The following is a 19026-nucleotide window of genomic DNA, read 5'->3' as shown; positions in this document are numbered from 1 at the left end:
TGTTAGAACTTCTCGCTGATATTATGTACAGTTCACCTTCACATTATTAGTGACATGGTGAATGGTTAACTTGCCATTGCAGCAGTATCCAGTGTTGATCATGAAACCCCTTGGAAAACTTTCCTGGCATTCTTTATAGATATATAGATAGATAGATAGATAAATGTCTTTACTGGCACAGTTAAGGCCATTGGGCCTTCTCTTACACTAAACCAATTAGTATGCATTAAAGGCATAAGTAATAACTACCGTAATTAATACTAGAAGACACAATTTAAACACAATCAAAATATAACTGAAATAAAATTCCACCACAGTGAGACATACATACAACAGCAGCAATAATAATAATAATAATAATAATAATAATAATATATTCACAGGTCACTCGCATCCTGCTGTACCTCTTAACGCTCTTTTAAATGACACTGTAGTTGGTATTCCTCTGACGTCGTCCGGTAAACGATTCCATTCTTGTGCGGCAAGCACCGAGAATGAGCTGTTATATGCGGCAGTTCGATGATGAGGGATGATGAGCAGGTTGGATGTTTGAGCCCTTGTATGTCTGTCATGAACATTTGAGAAGTAATGGAAATGCAAAGAAAGGTAAGATGGGGAAGATGTAGTAAGAACTCGATGGAGGAGAGACGAAGTATGATGGTTACGACGAACATGGAGTCGCTACCACTCTAATTTTAGGAAAGATGGTGACACGTGGTCATATTTTCTCAAACTGCATATATATCTCACACATGCATTTTGAGTGCACGTAGCCTTAGGGAAAATTGCGGCCTGACGTCAGTGAAAACAACATCACAATAGTCAAAATGTGGCATTACAAGGGCTTCAATTAATTTCTTTCTAAGCTTTATTGGAAATATATGTTTATATTTATATAAAGAATGTAAAGCTGAGTAAACTTTTTGACAGAAATGTAAGACATGTGCAGACTAAGTCATGCGTTCGTCCATGATAACACCAAGATTCTTCACTTGTGATACAAAAGGAAATGGGACATCCTGCAGGATTACTCTTGGCAACGGACGTTTAGTTATACTTGTTATTTGACTTTGATGGCCAAGATGGATTACTTGTGACTTTGTAGGGTTCAATTTCAGGCCGTGCGCAGCAGACCAATCACTAACAGACTGTAGGTCAATATTTAGTAAGTCGATATTTTCCTAGAGGTCTCGTGCTGTAGAGTCTATGTAGAGTTGAAGATCGTCAGCGTACATATGGTATTTGCAGTGTCTTAAATTGGATGATATATCATTCATTCACAACGAGTGCGAAAAGAAGAGGACCAAGTACAGAGCCTTGAGGGACTCCTCTCTTCACGTAGCGCCACGAGGAAACGATTCCATTATTACCTTTCACACATTGTTGACGTCCGTAAAAGTGAGAATGCACCCAAGCAATCGTACTCTGAAAAAATGTAGAGCCTTCAGTTTTACAAGTTAAATGTCAATGTCTACGCTGTCGAAAGCTTTACTGTAATCTAGTAGTAACAGAACTGTGAATCGTCCTCTGTCTATTGCTTGTCTAAAGGCTGTAGTTGTACTATGTCCTTGTTGGAAACCGGACTGGAGAGGATTAAGGAGATTGTGCGTTCGAAGGTACTCAGACATTTGTGTATGGACTACATATTCTAAGATTTTAGATAAAGCTGATAAAATACAGATTTGGATGATAGTCTCCCTCGTTTGAAGGCGTTTGACTTTACAGAAGAGGTAGCACGATAGCCTTCTTCCAGAGAGTTGGATATGTGGACTGTAGAAGAGAGAAATTGATTATATGAGTTAAGGTTGGTAATATACAATCAAGAATTAGTTTGACCATGTCAGTCCCAATGTCATCAATTCCTTTTGCTTTCGTGCTTATTCTGAGGACTGCGTTTCTGAATTGGAGGGGCGTCACGTGACTGAAATACAATTCCTCTCTGTCAGGAGTAGGGTGTGTACCATAATAATTCATAACTCTCTGTTTGTCGTCATGTCATACTGCGGAGCAGTTAGCAGTAAAGTACTCGTTAAGAGTCTAGAGAGGTACTGTAATTTCTCCTCTGGTCTTGTTCTTCGTAAGTCCAAGCTTAGTAATAGATTTCCAAAGTGCCGTCTCTGTTCTACCGTCAGGCGTAATTAAGCTGTAAGCGTGTCACAGTTTAGCATTTCGTATTTGTTGTGTTGTCTTATTTCGTAACTTCCTATATTCGCCAAGTTTTGTACGGTAGGGTCATTTTTGTACTGTCTGTGAGCGCAGTCTCTTTGTTTCATTAGTTGTCTAATTTCGTCATTTTACCACGGGGAGGGTCCTTTCGATATTCTCGCTCACAGCTTTGGGGCATGCTTGTCAAATAGTTCCGTTACTTTGCTATTAAAGAAGTCAACTTTGTCATCTAGATTGTTATAGTTCGTTATGTCATGCCAGGGTATTTTGCCTACGTCCTCTAAGAGTCTATCTTTATTTATATTTTTCAATGGTCGATAGGTGATAAATTTCTGGGAGGGTTTCTGTGGCCGGAGGTTATACGAGATGTATATTGCGTCATGTGCAGATATACCAGGTACGGAGGTTTGACCAACATTGAGAACTCTGAGTTGCTGGTAACTATAAGATCTAATAGTGTGTGCGAATGAGATGTATGGTGAGTCGGAGAGAGGGGTAAGATTTCCATATTATAGGCTTGAAACAATGTTTTGAGTCGTGTGGATTTGGAAGAAGCGGTGTAAAAACGGGAAACCACAGAAAACCAACTTCAGGGCTGCCGACAGTGGAGTTCGAACCCACTATCTCCCGGATGCGAGCTCACAGCTGCGCGCTCCTAACCGCACGGCCAACTCGCCCGGTGCAGGATTTTCTAAACAGAGGTATAACGGCTTTGAGAGTTCTATATTACAATTTTTTAGGTGACAAAAGAACAAAGACACCCAGGACTTGCTCAGTTTTTGAGGGAAGTGTAGGCAGTAAAAACGGCAAGGGTAGACGAAGGTATGAATATGACATACAGATTACAGTAGATGCAGGATGTAGTAGTTGAGTAGAAATGAAAAGGTTAGCAGAGGATAGGGTGGCATGAAGAGCTGCAATAAACTGGTATATGGACTGATGACCCAAACAACAACAACAACCTGTTGTATGTTGAGAAAAGTGTACCTGAACATAAAAATGTCACTTTCAGAAATGTAATGTTGGACGACAACTGAGGTGGAGTGGCAGTAGTGCCATCATATTCAACTAGACCGCTTCCCTGCAGATGAAGAGTGTTAGACAATTTCTCCCCGAAGTCAGCACATGCCAGTTCTTCTGAAAGTTGGTATAATATCAAATCCAGTGTCCAGGTGGAACTTTACAAAGGCTAAAGGGGATTTCTTCATCAGTGAGATGGAACACAACATTCAATGGATCCCACCACCTCTCAAAAACTATAACCGTTTTACTGGACTGATATGTTCTGTAGCATGGAAGCACATTCCCTGAGGATTTAGAAAGGAATACATCCCAGTGTGGAGTGAGAGGAAGAGTCCCGCAGAGCGGCCCAGCCCATGAGCTGCTTCGGCAATAGACTGCAATGGGCTTTGAAAGGCTCAAACATAAGAAGCCCGTGACGTCATCGCACGGGCCGGTCTGGGCAGCGCTATGTCATTCGCACGCGGTGAGCCAAGGTCAGCGCTGTGGTAGTTCTATGGGCTGACTGCTTCAATGTGTTCAGTGTACTGCGTGTCAGCGGAGTGTGTTGCATTACAGTCGAATAGAGATGATCAAGTTTGCTGTGGTTTTCAGTTTGACTTCTCCGTCTATCCTGTTATCAGAAACGAATGTGGACTGTAGTTCCAAAAGAAAAGAAACCATGGCAAAAAAAGGTGAAGTAAAAAAAAGAAGAAACAAACAAACTAAAAACCACACAATACAAGACTTCTGAACCGGATGGTAAACTTAAAAGTCGTATTTGGTTGGTATTCAAGCCTGCAGTTGACGGTGATGGGAAAGACGTTCATTTTGTGTGCTGTACGATCTGCGGTGAACTTTATGTACACACTAGCAGTTACCCGCGGCTTCTTGCGTGGATTTCACAATTTGATAAAAGTAATCGTTCCTCGGTACTGTACCAGGACATCATCTGAAAATCCCTAAAGTATAAAACCTCACTGAAAAATTGAGTTTCATTTACCCCAGAAACTTTTTGTAATCTACGCCTGGGGTATTGCCTCTTGGAGCTAAGATGACCATGCAACATAGAACTTTTTTTTTGCTAGTTGTTTTACGTCGCACCGACACAGATAGGTCTTACGGCGACGATGGGACAGGAAAGGGCTAGGAGTGGGAAGGAAGCGGCCGTGGCCTTAATTAAGGTACAGCCCCAGCATTTGCCTGGTGGGAAAATGGGAAACCACAGAAAACCATTTTCAGGGCTGCCGACAGTGGGGTTCGAACCTACTATCTCCTGAATACTGGATACTGGCCGCACTTAAGCGACTGCAGCTATCAAGCTCGGTGCGACATACAACTGTACTTCTATGAAGTAAAAAAAAAAAGTTCATTTTTAAAGGAAATTCCAAATACATATTTCCACATCTGTAACATCTTCAGGTTTTGAGATTATAAGTATCCGCATAAAAAGAATTCAACCCCTTTATCAGCCCTTCCTCCACCCCAATCTAAATGGATTTTCTGAAAACAAAAAAATTACATGTTTCTTTATTTTTAAAGGACATTCCAAGTACCAAGTTCCATGCCTGTAACATGTAAAGTTTTTGACAGACATTGTAGATATTCCAGGACTCATTTTTAAAATTTATCTGTTTTTTCGATTCTTTTCAGTCCCTTATGGTTTTCTGAAAATAAAAAATACGTGTTTATTGATAAGGGAGCTGCCAAATACATATTATCACGACTGTAACATCTTCAGTTTTGAGATATTTGTAACCTCATGAAAAGAATTCAACACCTATTTCAACCTCCCTGCCCCCAAAATGAGTGTTTTCTTATTTTTAAAGGTGATTTCAAATACCCATTTTCACGTCTGCAACATCTTTAGGTTTTTTAGATATAAGTATCTTCATTCAAATGATTCAACTAATATTTTTTAGTCCTTTCATCCCCCTTAAGTGGATTTTTGGAAACCAAAAGAATACATATTTCTTTCTTTTTAAAGGAGACTCTAAATACCAAGGAACAACTTCAGTTTTTGATATATCAGTAACCTAATAAAAATAATTCAATCCTCGTTTCAGTCCCTTTTTACCCCCCACGTTAAGTATTATTTTTAAAAAAACTGTTTATTTCTTATTTCTAAAATATTAAAAATACCAATTTTCACATCTGTACCATGTTAAGTGTTTGAGATATACCGCAGATATGCTCATCTTAAAACTTCACGCCAACCCACATTTCAGTTAATTTATCCCCCCCCACCAAGTGTCAGAAGAACTAGTACGAGTACCAAGACACTGGCAGTGGCCTCCATGGTATGCACTAGCCAGTGTCTTGGTAGGTGTGCTATGTACCAACTGATCAGCCCAACCTAGTACACGGGGGCGAAACGCTGGCAACCAGGAATGAGTTAGCTGGAAAATTTATAATGTCCAGTAACGGACCATTTAAATTGGTATTACCATATGGGACACGACAGAATTGATACAGGTCATACTTGTGACTAGAAGCTATTAAAAATCTATCTTCCTCTCTTAGCAGAATCTGCCAAAAACTACTACGTAAATCTACAGTTGAAAACCAAACCTTTCCCTGAAAATCCTGTATCAGCTCCTCTGCAGTTAACGATTTTAACTGATCTGCTGCAATATGTTTATTCATCTCACTCACGTCAATACATAAATGAACAGAACTGTCGCTCTTAGGTATGGTCAATAAAGGATTGACAACTGACTACTCGAAAATTCAATAATACCATTCTCTAACATGGCTTCAATTTGATTGTCTACTGCTTTAGCATATTTATGTGGTATCTGGTATCTCAGTCCAGCGAATATACTTTGATCCAGCACTGAAAATGAGTGGTCATACACACGTGTCTTACCAAGTTTCAACAAAAATACATCCTTGTGTTTTCTCAACACATACAACAATTGGTCCCTCTGACCTTCTTCCAAATTGCTACTATTTACTGCTTCTCTCAAAGCATCATCCTGATTTTCCTCCAACCACACTTCATATAACTTAAAATATGCTCCATCTTCTTCATCTTTTGAAACCTCATTGACACACTACATGTTACAAACCTCCACTTTCATCTGAACTTCGGCATCCCACCTGACTTTAATATCATTATCCCACCTTCAATATATAATCGCCTCATTGTAATCTAACCGAGCTGAGTATAAACTTAGCCAGTCAGATCCCAAGATAACATCAAACATAAGGTTCGGAATTACAAGACATATCTGAATTTTTGACTTCCCATTAATACAAATAGGTATGGCAACTTGTTTACATATTTGCTTGGATCATTTACCTACAGCACTGACAATATATGTGGATTTCATAGGCATTTCCTCTATCTCAATATTCTTCTTTTTTTCTGTCCTCATACCCCTTCAAACTAACACATGGCCTTTGACTGCCTGAATCTAATAAAGCCTGATAATGCACCCTCCATACTATGATTGTAACAACGGGGTTATCACTTTTACTAGCAACTTTGACTTGATCCACTTCCACCTCCCGTAATAACTCCTCTCTGACAGAGATCATAATTCATGTGCGTCATCACACAATTTCTCGCAACATGTACTGAAGACTGATAATCCGATCTCTCATTACTGTCTACTGTCAGTTTAAATTACTCTGTCTCCTTGAATCCTGATTTTGGCGTGTACCCTCCTCAGCATTACGTTCCCTCTGAACATTCCTATTTTGCTGGTGTGACTGATTACCTATATTTTGTTGTCTAACTTGGAATTGACCACGGTGATTGTGTTCTTGTCTTCTTGGTGGTGTATGATAGTGTGTGTATTCTCATGTACAACTACTATTTCCTAATGCATCAAAACTTGCTAGCAATCTTTCCATTCCTTGAATAGACTATCTGTTGCATACAGCTAGCTTCGCAGATTTTGTTGGGAAAATGTCCGAGTAATAATTTCACAATATCTCTCTCCGCTGACATCCCATGTATGTTTTTACAAATCATAACATGGGCCAGAAAATATTCTGTCATAGAAACCCCTTCGTGTGGCCTAAATTTCCCAAAGACAATTCGTTCTCTTTCCCTGCTTTGTATAACTTCACTCCAGAATTTCTCCGTGAAATATTTCTGGAATTCCACTGTACTGGTCATGTTGCCCTTATACACCGCAAACCATGATTTTGTTTCCCGCAATAAAAGTATTACTAATTATTTCAAACGCTTCTCCCATTCAATGACTCCTTCTTCTATTCGTTTTTCAAACCGTTTCTTCACAGTGTTTAAAAAATCTAAAGGGTTTGTCTGCCTCCCATTGAATTTAGGTAGTTCTGTTTCACGTATGAAATTTGTACCATGGCACTGACTTCCTATATTGCCCTGCTTTTCTCTGATTTCTTTACGTATCAATACGTTCATTTATTCTTTTCACTTTAGTTTCTACGTCACTTGCAATTTGTTCCTGTCTTTCCTTTGTGACTTTAATTTCAACCGCATTTTCCTCTGCTTTCTTAAACTTTTCATTACATATTTAACATTAATCTCTACCTTACCACACAGATCATCGTATTATTGTTGTACTTGTTCTCTAACTTTGCTAACTTCTCCTACTTGTTCTTGAACTTTACGGTTAATTCCTGTGATCCACTGGTCTACTTCGCCCCTAACTTTACAATTTTCTGGCTCTACCAACTCCATGACTTCGCTTCTATGTTCCCTTAACTTTCTTTCTACCTCTTTCTCATGTTGGCTACGTTTCATCTTCTGTTCCTCTAACTGTTTATCAAAATGTTTCTGCTGCTCTAGTGCTTCATCTAATCTTCCATTTAAAGCATCATCTTAGTATTAACTTCTCTGCTAATTTTGGTTGTCTTCTGTTCTCTCTCCTTTCTATTTTCTTTTATTTCTGTCTGCATTCTCTCTAGTTCCTTCTTAATTTAATTTGTTTCCTTCCTAATTTCATCCATTTCTTTCCTAATTTCATCTACCCCTTTTGTTTCTTTCCTAATTTCATTCATTTGCTCTAATATCCCTTGCATCATCACAAACAGTGGTTGAATATTCATTTCACTATTCGTATTACCTTCTTTCTCGCCCTCTATCCTAGCTACCTCAGATTCTGTGCTATATTCCATGTTCCTTCCACTCTCTAACATTTTATCTACTTCAATGCTCTCATCCACAATCATCCTAGAATTCAGCGCCTCGCCTCCCTTTGCTAAGTTTCCGCTAGGTAGTTTCATGTCCTTTTCACCTTGTGCAGCCATGATTCCCCCAAAATTACACATATAAATTATATGGACACTCACTTTACCCCCACAATCACAGACTCTACTTTTACTGCTTTCTTTTCACGAATACTTAATGATTTTCGAGCCCCATGTTGGGCGCCAAATGTAACTGTTTGCCTCACCTAGCTTCACACTTGAGGAGACGAAAGTTAACAGATGGGGACACATGAATATAAATATAAACTGTATGTGGCTTGCCCGCAAATTGCCACACAAATAGAATATCAATTATCCTTCCATGATTTCCCACTTCTCTATGTTTTGTTTGGGTGCCAGCTTTACAGTTTTAAACAAAACTGTGAACCATGCTTCCTTAGCATGTTTCTTTAATTCAAATGATTTGTGTTGCTAATTGCAATGGTTTGATATGCAAATGAGTTCTGTCTACCTCTATTCAAATGACCTATCTACTTCCATGGCTGCACTCGAGAGCGCAGCACTGTTCATAATATGTACTAAAGATCGTTCCTTTTACGAGACAACTGTTTTCATCTTCTTTGAGTCTTATCTTTGCTTTTGTTTACATGAGACTTATTAACAATGCAGCCCATATGGACCAGAATTGCATTCCTATGTTTCAAATGGATATTTGATGTTTTTAAAACAAGTTCTAACTGTATTCTTTTGGTAAGGTAAGTATGAATATTACAGGTATGTTGGTCTTGGTTTTTAACTTTGATTTTATGAATGTTTGTAAAACATTTCTCACGGTCATCGATAACTGATCGATGTGCTTCTTTCTGCTTCGCTGCGTGAAACGATCTGTGTGAGTGCGTATGGTCACTATTATGATCATGATATCTTGGTAACTTTGGTCTCCGACTGATTACATATTTTGTGCACTACGTTTATTGCACTTCGCCATCAATGACTGTATGCCGTTCGAGTCGACTAGAAGCTTCCATTTGGGTCGTTCGAAGCGCGGACCTGATGGGTTTTTGGTAAGTGATTCCCTCTGATTTTCCTGTGTGAAATGTTTGTGCAGTGTGCACACTACTACTTGATATATGCGAGACCTAACTGTGTGACAAGGTGAGTCATTTTATTTGAATTGGTGTTTGACTTTCAAATCGAGCGGCCGCTCGCATAATTACTTCCCGAAACTGACATAGTGTGAATGTTAGAATGAGTGTTGGTGATTGGGCGAAGTGAAAAGATGGCCATTCGATTAGTTTTATTTTCTTTTTATCCGTGTTCTGTACCTTATATTTGTTCATTGTACAACATTATTTATTTTTGGCCAGGTCTTTAACTTGGATTTTCCCTGTCCGTGTGGCGGCCATGTTTATCTTCTTATATTTTGATTACGCACATGCCCGTGATCCCCTTTGTTTATACTGGAGAGTTTAATAGCAAAGTACATCAGAGGGATATGTGATGATAAAAATTGGTTCATGAGGAGCCAGTATGGATTTAGAATGAAATTTTCTTGCGAGGCACAACTGGTGGGATTTCAGCAGGACATATCAGATCAGTTAGATTCAGGAGGCCAGTTAGATTGCATAGCCATAGATCTTTCCAAAGCCTTTGATAGAGTGGAACATGGAATATTATTAAATTGGAGGGAATAGGATTGGACGTAAGGGTTATACGTTGGATAAGAACATTTCTAAATTCAAGGGTTCAGAAAGTCAAAGTACGAAATAATATATCACAGGAAGAGAAAGTCTGGAAGGGAATTGCACAGGGTAGTATAATCGGTCCGTTACTTTTCTTAATATACGCAAATGATTTAGGGAACAATATAACATCGAAAATAAGATTGTATGCAGATGACATAATTGTTTATAGGGAAATAAATAACACTGAAGATTGTTCAGAATTACAAAGGGACCTTGACAGTATCCAGGAATGGGTTGAAGAAAATAATATGAAGATTAATGGAGCCAAATCAACTGTTACAACTTTTACAAACAGGAGCTTTAAAACTGAATTTGAATATACTTTGGATGAGGTAGTTATCCCAAAAGATGGCAAGTGCAAATACTTAGGTGTGAGATTTGAAAGTAATTTGCACTGGAAGGGTCATGTTGATGACGTTGTTGGGAAAGCATACAGATCGTTACATGTCATAATGAGGCTACTTAAAGGATGCAACAAAGAATTAAAAGAAAAATGTTACTTAAGTATGGTTCGTCCATTATTGGAATATGCAAACAGTGTTTGGGATCCTCACCAAGAATACCTAATAAAAGAACTAGATGGTGTGCAGAGGAAAGCAGCAAGGTTTGTAACAGGGGATTTCAGGAGAAAGAGTAGTGTATCAGAAATGTTAAAGGAACTTGGATGGGAAACTGTAAGTAAGAGAAGGGAGAAAAGTAGACTTATAGGATTATATAGAGCCTATACAGGAGAAGAAGCATGGGGAGATATCCGTGAGAGGCTTCGGTTGGAAAATAATTATATTGGTAGAACTGACCACAAGTACAAAATTAGAAGGAATTTTAGCAGAAGCGATTGGGGTAAATTTTCTTTCATTGGGAAGGGCGTGAAGGAGTGGAACAGTTTACCAGGGGTAGTGTTTGATCCTTTTCCAAAATCTGTACAGATATTCAAGAAGAGAATAAACAACAACAGAGATAATAAATTAAATGTTAGAGGACATTCGACCAGTGCAGGATATTGTAAATAATAAATGTGTGTGATTAAATTTATTCCATCCCCTGGTCTAAGGAGTTTGGACAGCCCAAGTAGGGGACTGCCTGTAGGGGTGACGTACAGTGGGGACTTCGAGGGCCCTGGGACTGCTACGGTAGCTGTGAAGGCCCTTCAGGAACTCTGAAAAGTGGTGGCAAAAGGGGCTCTGGTTAAGACGCAGCAGGTCGTTATGCTACTTAGGTTCCAAAATGGGTAAAATATAAATATGTAAATAAATTCAATGTTAATTTTAATCTTATACCAGTTGTATAGTATTATTAGAAGTAATTTCACATACCGTACTGTATATGAGTTGACTATGTTTGTAAGATATTATAAGTAGAATTTTGTAAACAATATAAATTTATTAAGGATGATGTGTGTGTTTAATAGAAAAAATTATTAGCGTAAATTGTATAATATTGTATTCTAAGAAAATTTTCTTCGTCTCCTGTTAATTTAAAATTTAGTGCTTGACAATAATGTATTTTAGTGTACCATTTGCCACCGAGGTAGACACCTCATTTGCAAATAAAGAGATTTTGATTTGATTTTTTGATTTGATTTATTATTATCCCCGTGGTCCAGAGATCTTCCTCTCTGCTCCATGTTAATACCTTCTTTAATTTCTTGCCTGCCCTTCTTTTTGGGTTCTCCTCGGACGTGTGGGCTTTGATTGAGTGTAACAGAGAGCTATGGTTGTGTGGATAGCGGTGTGAATAGAAATATGAGATGAATGAAGTTATTCTCGTAAAAAGATCAACCTTTCAGCTATGTGCATGGCAGAGGTATAAATCCATGATGTAACGAGACCATTACAAAAACTGTGAGCTTGTTATAATACTTCTTGGGTGTTAGGAAATGGAAATGTTGAGCTCACACCACGACTTTAAGTTGATCATTCGAGAAGGTACGTTATGTTGTAACCCATTTATTTTGGTTTGATTACTGACTTTCAGTTCTTTTATGCTTCATATCTGCTTATTCAATAACCATTCATTTCAACTTTAAATGATTTTCATTCAGAGTAGTGCTTGGTATATTTCCTTGTTCTTTAATTACGAGGGACATCTCCAGTTCAGGGCTGTTTTCTGCCTTTCCTGTTTGAAGTCCACGCCACGAATCTCCTGACTTGCATGTTGTTCTGGGCCAATTACCAGTGGTAAGGAAGGAGTTTGGTACAACTGTACAGCAAAAATCATATTGAATAGCATAGAAACTTACTGTACACTTAAATCACAGGGGACCGAGCTCGATAGCTGCAGTCGCTTAAGTGTGGCCAGTATCCAGTATTCGGGAGATAGTAGGTTCGAACCCCACTGTCGGCAGCCCTGAAAATGGTTTTCCGTGGTTTCCCATTTTCACACCAGGCAAATGCTGGGGCTGTACCTTAATTAAGGCCACGGCCGCTTCCTTCCCACTCCTAGCCCTTTCCTGTCCCATCGTCGCCATAGGACCTATCTGTGTCGGTGCGACGTAAAGCAACTAACAAAAAAAAAATCACAGGGGCGGGATTTTAAATAATTAACCATTAAGTATCGCTTTGAGAAAGAAAATTAACGCAATATAAAATAAAATGAATTTATTACCAAAAAAATTAGATGAATTGGAAAAGTTCCTTTAAGCATGGAGAGAATTTAGAATTTGCGTTACTGAAATTTACTGTTGCTTGCTTTATCTAATTGTGGCTCACCAATTTCAGCTTCTGTTGAGGTCATCTGTATTCCGTGGTTACTCATTCCCCTTTTCTCATTGTAGAACTGGCTCCATTGACATCCTTCCTTCCTTCTGCGATTTTGGTTTGGGCTATCTGGACTAGCACTCCCTAACTGCCTAGTCTTTAAATTAGACATTGGCCCTATGCTTGTGAAAATTGATCACCATTGATCTTAGAAGGAGAAAATTCAGTGTTATGAATTTTTCCATGTTATCAGAAACCTCAATCCAACTAAGCTGTTCTTATGATAAAATACAGATTTGTACCAAGTACCGTAGACTTGAACTAACGTAGTTCTTAGTCCAGAATTCTTTCCTCTAGTTTGTTCCATCACTTTCTGAATCAGGTGCCTTTCCCATATTAACTTATTTGGCATTTGTTGGTCTTGCTTCCTGTCATTCACATTACCTTCCCAATTGACATTTGGTAAATTGAGATCACCTGCTACAATCACGTTCCTTTCCTTATCGTTTCCCGCATAACTGATTATCTTATCAAATAATTCTGAATCAGCATCTGTGCTACCCTTTCCTGGTCTGTACACTCCAAAGACATCAAGTTGCCTATTATCTTTAGAGATGAGCCTTACCCCTCGACTTTTGTGTTTGTCATCTTTAACTTTTTCGTAACTTACTAATTCTTCTTTCACCAGAATGAATACCCCCCCTCCTACCATTCGTATCCTATCTCAACAATACACCCTCCAGTTCTGTGAGAAAATTCCTGCATCCATGATATCATTTCTCAGTCATGATTCAACTCCTATTACAATATCTGCTAAGTATATATCTACTAAATTACTTAATTCTCTTCCTTTCTTTACAATACTTCTCCAGTTGAGCACTAACAGTTTTATGTCATCCCTACTTGATTTCCAGTTCCCTGTTCCCTTAACACCGCTCCCTAGGCCACCCTGTTTCCCTGAATGTATCTCCCTATAACCCTTCTAAACAAATTTCCTAACTTATATGTACCACTGCAGTTTAAGTTATTGCCATCTGAGTGCAGATCCCTAAATCCTACCCACCCATTAGGATCCAGAAATCTCACTCCCAGTATCCCATTTAAATCTCCAATCACCCTCCAGTCAGTATCACTCCTACAGAGTATTCCACTGATAACCATCTCCGCTTCCTTTAACTTCACCTGTGCTGCATTTACCAGGTCTCACACGTCCCCAACTATGTTGGTACTTATACCTGCTTGTCTTACGTTGTTAGTACTAACGTGGAACACTACCACCTTCTCCTTTCCCTCCTCTTTCCCTTCTACTTTCCTCAACATCTGCCTCAACGTAATTCCTGGATAACACTCTACCCTGGTACCCTTTCCTCCACACACTTTCCTGACATGTCTAACGATGGAATCCCCCATGACCAGAGCCTCAACCCTACCCACCTCATTTGATTCCCTCCCCTCCTGGTGGGTCCTATCTTTCCTGACAGCTGTAGAAGCTACTTCCTCCTCCCTTTTCTCCATCGCATGACTCTGTTCCACCTGTCTTTTCCTATCCACTACCCCACAATTCCGTTTCTTAACCTCTTCCCTTTCTCCTACTTCCACATTTCTCGGCAAACAGTTCCCTGTTCCTCAACTTCCCTTGGTTGTTTTACCTGCAGTGACTCGTACCAATTTCTCACAGACTCCTGTCCTGAATTCTCATCCTGAATGGAGCCCTTAGCCTGCAATCTCCTTCCCCTTCAAACATTAGCCCACCTGTCTTCTACAATTACCCCCTTTCCTTCCCATCCCTCTATTATACCTACTGTATCCTGTACATGGTTTGAGGGAGGCCTACTTTCCTTCTTGTCCTCTGAGAGAGTCCTAATTATCTCCCTCAAGCTCTCCAACTCCTCCCTCGTACTCCTTAATGCCTGGCCAAACCCACAGTTCCTACACTCGCACTCCTTAGCCATTCTTTACTAAACAATGAAAAGAAAAGGAAAAATAAGATAACTTATTCTGTGCATTCTAATGTTTCCGTGTCATCAGACTCCACGACTATGCCACAACCTTTACAAAGACTTAAATACAATAAAAATCTTTCACCTTTTTGATCCTCATATTTGCATTTAAGCAAATTAATTAATCATAAACAGTACATGTTTTGTTCCTTTTTGGAACATCTTCAGCTGTTTTACATTGCTTAGGTGAATTCACTAAGTATTTATCTTTTTAAGAACATCTTAAACAGGTACCTTGTTATTCTTAAATACTAAGTGAAATTTTTAAAATAAATTAAAAACAATGTGGATGGTTGAATGGGGTAGTGAAATGAGAGGGAAAAGGATCTACTTATAGTTAGCCTAATTTAAAAAAGAAAAACTATTTCTGTTCATTTGAAAAGATGTTGTAAAAAATGTTTCCAGTACTTTTATTGCTAAAATATTCTGCTTGTCTTCTAATAAAAAGGGTTTTTTTGAAAAAAAACACTTTCCTTTGTCACTATTCTGAATATTGCTAGGTGTTCTCTTCATTAACTACCTCCAAGGTGGTAGCTGTTTGTTTTAAACTACACAAGACTGAAGGCTGCTTCAGCCATCGCTCCTCCAATGACACGGTAGGAGTGGATTTTGACAACAACAAGATTATGGGGAGGCTCTTTTATCAATAGCAAAACAGCAGTCAGCTTCAAGGTTCCTGAACTAACCGAATTCAAGAGATATTTTGTAAATTTAAAACAAACAGAAACCACCTTGGAGGGAGTTAATAAAGAGAACACCTAGCAATATTCAGAATAGTGGCAAAGGAAAGTTATTTTTTCAAAAAAATTTTTATTAGAAGACAAGCAGAATATTTTAGCGATAAAAGTGCTGGAAACATTTTTTACAACATCTGTTCAAATGAACAGAAATAGTTTTTCTTTTTTAATTAGGCTAACTATAAGTAGATCCTTTTCCCTCTCATTTCACTACCCCATTCAACCACCCACATTGTTTTTAATTTATTTTAAAAATTTCACGTAGTATTTAAGAATAACAAGGTACCTGTTTAAGATGTTCTTAAAAAGATAAATACTTAGTGAATTCACCTAAGCAATGTAAAACAGCTGAAGATGTTCTAAAAAGGAACGAAACATGTACTGTTTAGGATTAATTAATTTGCTTAAATGCAAATATAAATATCAAAAAGGTGGAAGATTTTTATTGTTATTAAGTCTTTGTAAATAGGATCTGATACGGGAAATGAAGCTGATTTCTTGCAATATGCCATAACCTGCCAAAGTAATGAAGTTTTCTTCGTGGACTGGCGTTCATGATCCTCCTATTCCAACAGATGAGCTGGAAAGATACTGAGAGCAAAATTGTGGAATGGAAGAATATAGATATATCGTCATATTGGAGAACAAATGGACAAAACTATCCAAAATTTCACCAGATCTCTAAGAAAGTATTATGTATGCAAGCATCAAGTTCAGCTCCCGAGAGAAATTTCAGTTCAGTGGGCTTCATTCTCAATGCACGACGGTCTCTTCTACAACCAGACAATGTTGATGCTCTTCTTTTCATTCACAGTAATTCCATTCCACCACCATTAGCAATGACCAATAAACTACGCACAATAAGTAAAAGCTATGTTCAGGTTTGTTTTTGTTGTTGGCATATTGCATGTCATTTCAGTTTGTATTTTATTTTGAAGTAAACGCGAATCAAGTCCTATGAATATGCTTCATGCTATTTCAATTCATTTTCAGTTAACTTGATGTCAATTGCAGACGAATATTAGTTTATAATAAAGTTTGTTTGTTTTTAATTATTATTATTATTATTATTATTATTATTATTATTATTATTATTATTATTATTATTATTATTATTATTATTACAGTGCAGGAGAAATCTCTACCGTTTAATTTCAAAATACGATTAGCCTACTTTGAAATATGTTAGTATTAGCATACGGGAATTCGTAGAGTGAGTGATCTGAATAGTAGTGCGACATGAACATTTCGTTGTGCACGGCGCACGTTATTGTGGAGAAGTACTCGAGGTTATTCTACTGAGCCCGCCCAGTGCGGTGGACTGCGGTAAGCTGTATGAGACCAGTGCTGTGGGCCAGTACGCGGCCACATCAGAAGAGAACGGCACTGCATGGGCTGGGCTGCCGGAGCCCGTGGGTTTGAAGTGCTGCGCGGTGGGCCTGGCTGCAGGACTCTGGCGAGAGGTGCAATGAGCTGTATGAAGAATACCAACACAGCAATCAAACGGAAGTCGCTGATGAACTACTGCATTGCTTAGACTCTGCCAGGAAAGAAAAATGGCATACACTGACGTCTAGTATTAACTTCCAACACTCCAGCAGAAAAGCATGGTCTCTCCTTAGGAAGCTGGGCAGAAGTACCCATAATTACCATAGCAAGAACTCTAAAATAAAGCCAGACCACATAGCAAACAGGATTGTTGGCTTAACCAGAGCATCAGCAGACACAAAAAGGGATGAAACAAGGCAAATCCTAAACGAGCTAAAGATAGAACTATACAGAACTAAAACAAACTTTCAGTTCTCCAAGGATTTTTTTGTTGGAGAGATCTCAGCTGCTTTGAAGGAAACAAAATCAGGGAAAACAGCAGGCTTGGATGATATCCATCCCGAACTTCTGATGAACAGTGGTCCTAGAACTATGGAATGGCTTGCTAAATTCTTTAGTGACATCCTAAACAAAAGAAGGCTCCCACCTCTTCTTAAAAGAACTAAAGTAGTTGCTGTTGTAAAGCCTGGGAAAAGCGGCTGTAATACGGGAGATTATTGACCTATTGCTCTACTGAGTATCTGCTACAAACTAATAGATTGATTTATAACAGAATCTCAGCTACAGTTCTTCAGCACATTCCAGTTGAACAGGCAGGAATTCAGACCTAACAGGAGCTGTTGCGATCAGGTTTTGGCACTAACCAGCCATATTAAGCAGGGCTTTCAAGAAAAACGAAAACTGTTGCCGTGTTTTCAGTTTATGATACAGGCTGGCGAAAAGGGATGATCCTGAAATTTCTGAAAATTATCCCTTGCAAAACCTTAAGCTTCCTTGCTGAACAACATGTTATACAATCGCCTATTCAAGTACTTCTCAATGGAAACAAGCAGAACCTACAGATTAAATGATGCATTGCCGCAGGGTTCTGTTCTAGCTCCACTTCTCTTCAATCTCTACACGGCAGATCTTCCATATACGGCATGCCGAATGTTTATATATGCTGATGACATAGCCCTGACAGTACAGTCCGCAGACTTTGAGACCGCTAAAGCCATTCTCACACAAGATCTCCTAAAAATGGATAGATCATTCAAAACCTGGTGATTGAAACCCAATGTAAACAAAACAGAGATTAATCACTTTCATCTAAACAACAGGAGAGCCCATTACATTCCACAAGTTCAATTCAGAGGCCAACAGCTAAAATACTGTGCTAATCCTAAATACTTGGGTATTGTACTGGATTGCTCTACGAGGTATAAAGAACACCTCTGCAGAACAGTAGGAACGGTTAAAACACGTAACAACACCCTTCACAAACTCGGTGGCACTAGTTGGGGAGCAAATGCTAATCTCCTCCGAACAACAGCTCTTGCCCTAGTATACCCAGTTGCAGAATATTGCAACCCTGTATGGATCAAGAGAGCACACACAGGAAAAGTTGATCTCCAGCTGAGGACAGTGTATGGCACACTCAAATCCACACCACTTAAATGGCTGATAGTATTAACTAACATCCATCCTCCTCACCTTCAAACGCTAACTGCTCTGAAGAAGGAATGGTTAAAATGTACTGCAAATACACTCTTGCCAATTCATCAGGAGTGCAACCCTCAGAAGCATGGAAAATTAAAATCTCGATATCCATCATGACTACTAGGAAAGAGGCTAGGTGAATCACAGCACAACATGAATAATGCCTGGAGGGAAGAGTGGGTTGCTTCAAACCCTGACCAGCTAGGGTTGATATCCGACCCCTGTAGGAAACTTGCTGGGCTCAACTTGCCAAGGAGAATCTGGACTTTGTTGAACAGAGTGAGGACCGGTCTTGGAAGATGCAACTTCTGGCTCCACAAGTGGGGAAAAATTTCCAGCTTTCATTGCTACTGCGGTGATGCAGCTCAGACAGTCCACCATATTGTGATGATGTGTCCACTTCGGAGCTTCCAAGGAGGATACCACGAACTTCATGCAGCAACTGAAGAGGCAGTGAACTAGCTAAAGTCTCTGGACATTAAACTATAAGTTATATTTCCATCCATTAATCCTT

General features: G+C 39.0%; 1 protein-coding gene across 1 annotated transcript in view; it reads right to left on the bottom strand.

Annotated features, from left to right (window-relative positions):
- Positions 1-19026, bottom strand: part of Gcn2 (eukaryotic translation initiation factor 2 alpha kinase Gcn2) — a 731408-nt gene that overhangs the window by 494266 nt on the left and 218116 nt on the right. The window lies entirely within an intron of this gene.

Source organism: Anabrus simplex, chromosome 2 (genome assembly GCF_040414725.1).
Source record: "Anabrus simplex isolate iqAnaSimp1 chromosome 2, ASM4041472v1, whole genome shotgun sequence".
Taxonomy (NCBI): domain Eukaryota; kingdom Metazoa; phylum Arthropoda; class Insecta; order Orthoptera; family Tettigoniidae; genus Anabrus; species Anabrus simplex.
This window is presented reverse-complemented; position numbering and strand designations above follow the sequence as displayed.